The following is a 6,608-nucleotide window of genomic DNA, read 5'->3' on the forward strand; positions in this document are numbered from 1 at the left end:
TTATTTCCTGACTGCAGTAGCAGGAGGCACATTGATGAGCGCTGCTCACCCTTCTCACTAGTGGAGAAGTTACAGCATTACGTCATGCCAGGTGAGCATTGTAGGGGAGGTGAACTCCTTTAAAGAGAGTCATTTTCTCTCTGGATTTCCCTTCTCTTTTTGAAACTCAGGAGCAGCAACATTGTCCTGGTATCACCAGGGCTTTAAGTGGAAGCTTTTTCAATATTAAATACAGGTCATGGTTGCTGCTTATTTATCTTATTCCAATAACAACCACTGACAAAGGCAATAGTCCTGACTTGTTGTAGGTATGATGTTACTTGTATCATATATTTGGATGCAATGACAGAAACAGCAAAATATGAGTTGGGTGGCACACTATGCTAAGCACAGATTTTTAGCTTACATGTTTTTGAGCCACACCCTTAATTACATTGGCCATGCCCCTTTGAAAGACCCCTCAGTTTTGTCATCTCACTTAAAGCCCTGGTAGTAGTAGTAGTACATTTGGGATGAGTAAAGGAGAGATGAAGGAGGGCAGAGTCTCTAGAAATGGTTTAGGTAGATCATAGAAATGAGTCTAGGGAGGGCTACACGAGGGAACAATTAAAAAAGAGTTATTTGGGAGATTGTAGTAGTAAAATGAAGTTTGGGGGATGCAAGGAGGTACAGAGGAGGAAATAATCTAGAAATGGTTATTTTCAGGGCTTAAAGTGGGAAAAACTGGGTGGGGGTTGCTTTAAAAGGGGCATGGCAAATCTCTGAAAGTGGTGTGGCCTAGCCAATTAGGGGTGTGGTCTAAATCATGATAGCTAGTATTGTGTGCTTGAGAAAATCATAAAGTCGCATTCAGCAAAGGGTAATAACATAGGAAAAAAGGTATAATTATAATAATAACATACACTTTAAAAAACATGTAAAAATGATTTACATTATTGGTGCAGTATTTTGCTAACCACCCCACGGATGCGCCTATGCTAGCTGGCCAAAGGGTGCCCCTGCTCATGTTCGCAGACGACACCTTGATAATATCCAAGACGAGACAGGGGCTACAGTCGGCACTGTCTCGTTTTGAGGAGTTTTGCTGCGATCATGGGCTAGTGGTCAACGTAGAGAAGAATAAATTTATGGTACTCCATGGGTCCAGGTCTGTTAAAGCAAGAGTCTTCATGAGCGGAAAACTCTTGGAGCAGACCGATGTCTTCACCTACTTAGGCGTCACCTTCGGCGATAAACTGAGCTGGAAGCCCCAAATTAAGATCCTCGCTCTGAAACACTCCCAACTAGCAGGAGCTTTGATCAAGGAACATAGGGTTTCAGTTCAGTTCATACGTCTTTATTTGGAATATTTCATCATAAAAGACACACACATAAAAATAGCAATATCCAAAATTACACAACCAAAGATTTAAAAGACAGTAAAATAGAACAATATATACACATAATACAATTTTTATGCCTAAGTAAAAAGGATGTTACTACCATGAACCAATACCTCAATAATACAATATAAAAAGTAAATCCCAAAGATCAATTAAAAAAAAACACAATGATCCTAAACCCAGTCAACCTCTAACCTGATGGATGGTCCTAATCGTCCACATCCAACCCAGGAATTTTGCTACTGCTATTACAATGCATTCCCTAGTATCAGTCCAAAGAATCCTTAAGGCCTCCAGCCCCACCCGAGTGCCGATGTTTTGGCAAATAGGTCTAAGCCATTTTTTACGGGGGGCTGCATAGGCAGGATATGCAAAAAATATATGACCAATAGACTCCCTCTGATCCGCACACCAGGAACAAGAAGCATCCCCCTGACCTTTCCAATTTTTTGTGAACGTTCTTGTAGGCAGATAACCGATCCTAAACTGATGGTATAGCTTCCTATCACTCGCCTTAGTGATAATGTCCCAATAATCTTCTAGGGACGGATCGAGCTTGTGTTCTAAGAACATTCCTGACAGGGATGAAGTTTTTATCTGTGCGAGATGTTTTTTTCGGACTGAAAGCCAGTATAAATCTTTAAAGGCTTTTTTCGAAGGGAAGCGATTGTTAACTGGATCAGACCACAAGTTACTTAATCCCATATCTACTAGTAGCAATCTTACTTTTTTAAACCAGGGTAGGTTACCCGAGCCCACAACAGATGTAACATCCATGATTTCTTTAGCAAAAAGAGCCAGTTCTGGAGTAGTTCAGATCCTCCTCCATAAGGCCACCGGTTTGAACCGTGCCACATCATCAATTGAGTGGCAGCCTAGGTCCATTAAAAGAGGCTTCAATGGGCTAGAGCGGGGGAGGCCTATTAAATTTCTTAAACATTTATTTTGGATTTTAACAATTTGGGTTAAGTCCGCAAAACCCCAGAGGTCCACTCCGTACAGGATCGCTGAACTAATCCTGGAGTTAAATATCTTTAAAGCAGGACCTATCCTTTTTGTTAGTGAGGACCTCTGCTCTTTAACTAAACACCCCGATAACTGGTCAAACTTGAGTGAAAGAGTATCAATCTGGGGCTTCCAACTAAGCTTATTCTCAAGAACAACCCCTAGATAGTCATGACATTGGTTTGTTCAAGCGGAATGCCATTCATTGTAACGTGTCCCACCACAGGTTTAGTTTTTGTAAGTACATACATTTAGTTTTTGTTACGTTCCCCTGTAGGTCATTAATTTGACAAAATTCCTAAAATGTATTTAGGGCCGCTTGCAGGCCCTGCTGGGTTTTTGATATTATAAGGGTGTTTTCCGCAAACATAAGTAGCGGAAACTTAGTACCACCCAACGTAGGAGCATCAGTTGGGAACGCTAGGAAGTACTGCACAACCCTGTTAATGAACAACAAGAACAGGGTTGGTGCTAGTACGCACCCTTGGCGCACAACCCGAGACACAGGGAATCTCTTGGTGACCTGACCCTGCTTTCCCCAGCGCACCTGAGCAAAATTATCATTATGCAGCTTAATCACTAAATCCAAGAGCTTTCACTAACTAAGCCTGTAGCCCCAGCCGTTAAAATTTATAATACTAAAATCATCCCCGCCATTTCATATGGCGCTGAAATCTGGGGATTTGGTAATTTAGCCCAACTATCAACAGCCCAGAATACATTTATGGGAATGGTTGTGGGCCTGCTCCAATCCTCCCCCCGTATCCCACTCCTCCTAGACCTTGGCTGCCATTCAATTGAGGACACCGCACGGTACAGGCCGCTGGCTTTCTGGAGAAGGCTTTGGATCACTCCTGAACTACATCTATTCGCTAGGGCTTTGACCGAAGTAAGGGGATTGGACCGTTCGCATAAAATCTCATGGTTGTATTGATATGGGGATGAGAGACCTGTGGGACAGTCCAGAGTCTGCGGATTTTCCATCCAAAGAAATATATAGAGCAGCATACTGGAACCTAATTAAAACCAGGAGGTATTCCGCCCTGATTAGTTCCTCTTTGTCTAGAGATTTTTGTGAGTTTAAAAATGAACCCTGCATTGAAAGCTATTGGGATTTAATAACAAAACCCCGAGAACATAAGCCCTATCACAAGTTTAGAGTTGAGACACTCCCGCTTAGAAAGTTCACATGTAAATGGCTACCAGGAACCAGTGACAAATGCCCATTCTGCCCAGATTGTATAGAAGATATCGATCATTTTCTATATATTTGCCCGGCGAACCAACAACCCAGAAGCATGTGGCTTAAACCAACATGTAGAACCCTGGGAACGCGCTCTGAGCTGACTGCTAAAAGGCTACTGAAAACTGGTTGTAATGACATTGCAGTAATAGGTGTATCTAAGTTCCTGAGTTGGGCTTGGGTTTTGCGGGAGAAAAACGGGGGGTCGTAATAGCTATATACTAATTTTTGCTGGGTTCGGTATTTTAAGAGATGAAATTTTATGGATTTTTTTTTCTCCTCTTTGTACTGTAGATTGTGTAAAGTCTTGTGCATGTGATATAATTAATTCTGTTTTAATGTATTGAATCTTAAAACTGTAAATATAGGTATTTATATTCTTAACTTTATTACCAAACTTGTAAAGACAGCTTCTATGGTGTTCTAACGGTTGAATCTTGTTGTAACATGTAATTAACTGACTGCCCTGTCTTTTAAGATGAATAATCGCAATAAAGACTTTTTGAATTTGAATTTGATTTACATTACTTAGAAATCTATTACAGGATTTCCCAAAACCCTTGAAGATATTTGCTGTGTTCATTTTGCTTGGGTTTCTCACAACAATTTTCTTCAGCAGACCTTCTACCTCTTGCCAGCCAATATTATAGAATGAGCCCGTCTAACTTCGAAAAAACACACAGATACAGACACACACACACACTCTCACACTAACCACACAGCCAGGCCACACAAATGAATGATTCCCCTAAGTAGCGCACATAGCCACTTCCGAAAACACACATATTATTGCTTCCTCTTGCATTGAAACACACTCTACTGCCACACACAACTGAGAGCAATCCCTACAACACACCACACACACTCCCTGAACTGTCTGCACACACATACACTTCTGCACAAACACATTTTATTATTTATATTTTTCTAGTATTATACAAACCAATTGAAGTGAACCCCAGATCATACACTCTGCATGAACAATAGCAGGCGTGCAGTGAGGAAGTTAGTCTGTGCATTTCTTTGTGTGCATTTAATTTAGTAAAATTGTTAAAGCCTTAAATACAAAATGTTAATATATCCTCCGTATATTAAATTTTACAGTTTTTGTTTCAGGAATTATTGGTGAGTTTGAATCTAACACGTAACGCTTGCTTTCTCCCTCACTGAACCTACACTTTTTATTCATCCGCAATCACACACACATATTACAAATGGTCACTGAATAGTCCACATATGAGACACAAATTTTTATTTGCTGCCTTCCTCCCTGCTCGATTCCTTCTGCTGCACGCACACCCATACACAAACAGAAAGATAGACCTTGTTCACACACTACAAACATTTCTGAAAGTCTGCACAATTCAAACACATATGGTGTTACCCTCTTCCCCTCTGTGCACAGTTTTTCTGCTTTTGCACATACAAATCTGAATGTACTCTACTCCCATCTACTTACTCCATCCTGATTTTCATACACTGGGCTTTTTTGCTGCCTCACACACAGATACCGGTATACACTGCCTGCACACTACTCACACACACACACACACACACACACCCACACACACACACACACTACCTACTAAGGCTCCATGTACACACTGCCTTCTCACTGGTGACACGTGTACAAGTCTTGCTCACGTATACCCTCCCTTGTGAGCACACCAGAGGCTTTCCCTGCCTCACAAATGTATCATCAGTTCCATGTACACCATGCCTGCATACTAATCACACACATTTACATGATGCGCGTGCGCACACAGCCTTCCTCCTGGACACACCAGACTGCTGTCTTTCTACTTCACATGTATATCAGCAGCTCCCTTGTCACACTGCCTGCAGGCTTCTCAAAGGCTGGCACCACGACGATGTTGCTCTTGCGTTGCAAAAAGAGAAGGGAAACCCTGAGAGAAAATGGCCATCTTTAAAGGATTTCCCTTCCTCCTACAACGCTCACCTAGTCAGAAGTGAGCAAAATGAGCATGCGCGCATTTATTGCATGCTCTCACTGCAATCCGGAAAAAAAAGGACTGCTTGTGCGAGGCCAGAAAACAGAGCCGTATATGGACCTGTTTCGAGGCCCCCTTTTAAGACTGCTCAGCACCAGCGAGACCCGGCCCACTTAAAGCCATGGTTATTTTGGAGATCATGGTAGTGAAATGAGATTTGGGATGAGTCCGAGAGTGGAGGTAGAGGATATATTGAGAGGTATATAGTGAAACATGGTTGTGCTTCGGAGAGACTTTTTTACAGTTAGAGTAAAGTAATAGATATAAAGATACATAAGTATATGTATATATACATGTATAAGAAAGGTAATATATCAATAAGTAAGTTGTGTTTAATAAACTAAGACTTTCAAGTGTTGCTGTACTTTAAGGATATTTATTTGTGGGGTTTTTATTTTTTTAATTACATATTTTTCCAGTTATTTAATAGTGAAGCAATTGTAAAAAAAATGGTTATGATAAAATGTACATATCATGATAGATATACAAACCATAAGAATCCAATCAAATAACATACGAAAACTGTACAGTGACCTATATACGTTAAACATAGAATGTACATATACTTTAGCCATAAATAATATGTACGTTTCTTAAGCAGACCTAAAGAATATCTATATATTTGTCAATCGGCTGCTTTCAGTATGTCCTCCAATTTAGAATCCAATGCAAAAGTCTTGTAAGCCATCCCTCCTCGTGCTGAATTGCTCCAAACTGAGAAATATTTATGCCAGCTGCCGACATCAAGCACGGATCCACTGGGCCAAGGTGGTGAAAGCAACAAAAACAATTGGTGGCTATGCCACAACAATATTCCACATCTAAATAATATAGTCAGGGATGAAATCATAGCACATTGGTACTAGTCTAAACTGCAGGTGCTATCATAGTACGGGCCACCCAGCCACCTAGGGTGAGCAGATGCCTAAAGCAAAGCCCCTGGCGCAAATTATACAACAATTAGTT

The sequence above is a fragment of the Lissotriton helveticus genome, chromosome 7 (assembly GCF_964261635.1).
Source record: "Lissotriton helveticus chromosome 7, aLisHel1.1, whole genome shotgun sequence".
NCBI classification, from domain to species: domain Eukaryota; kingdom Metazoa; phylum Chordata; class Amphibia; order Caudata; family Salamandridae; genus Lissotriton; species Lissotriton helveticus.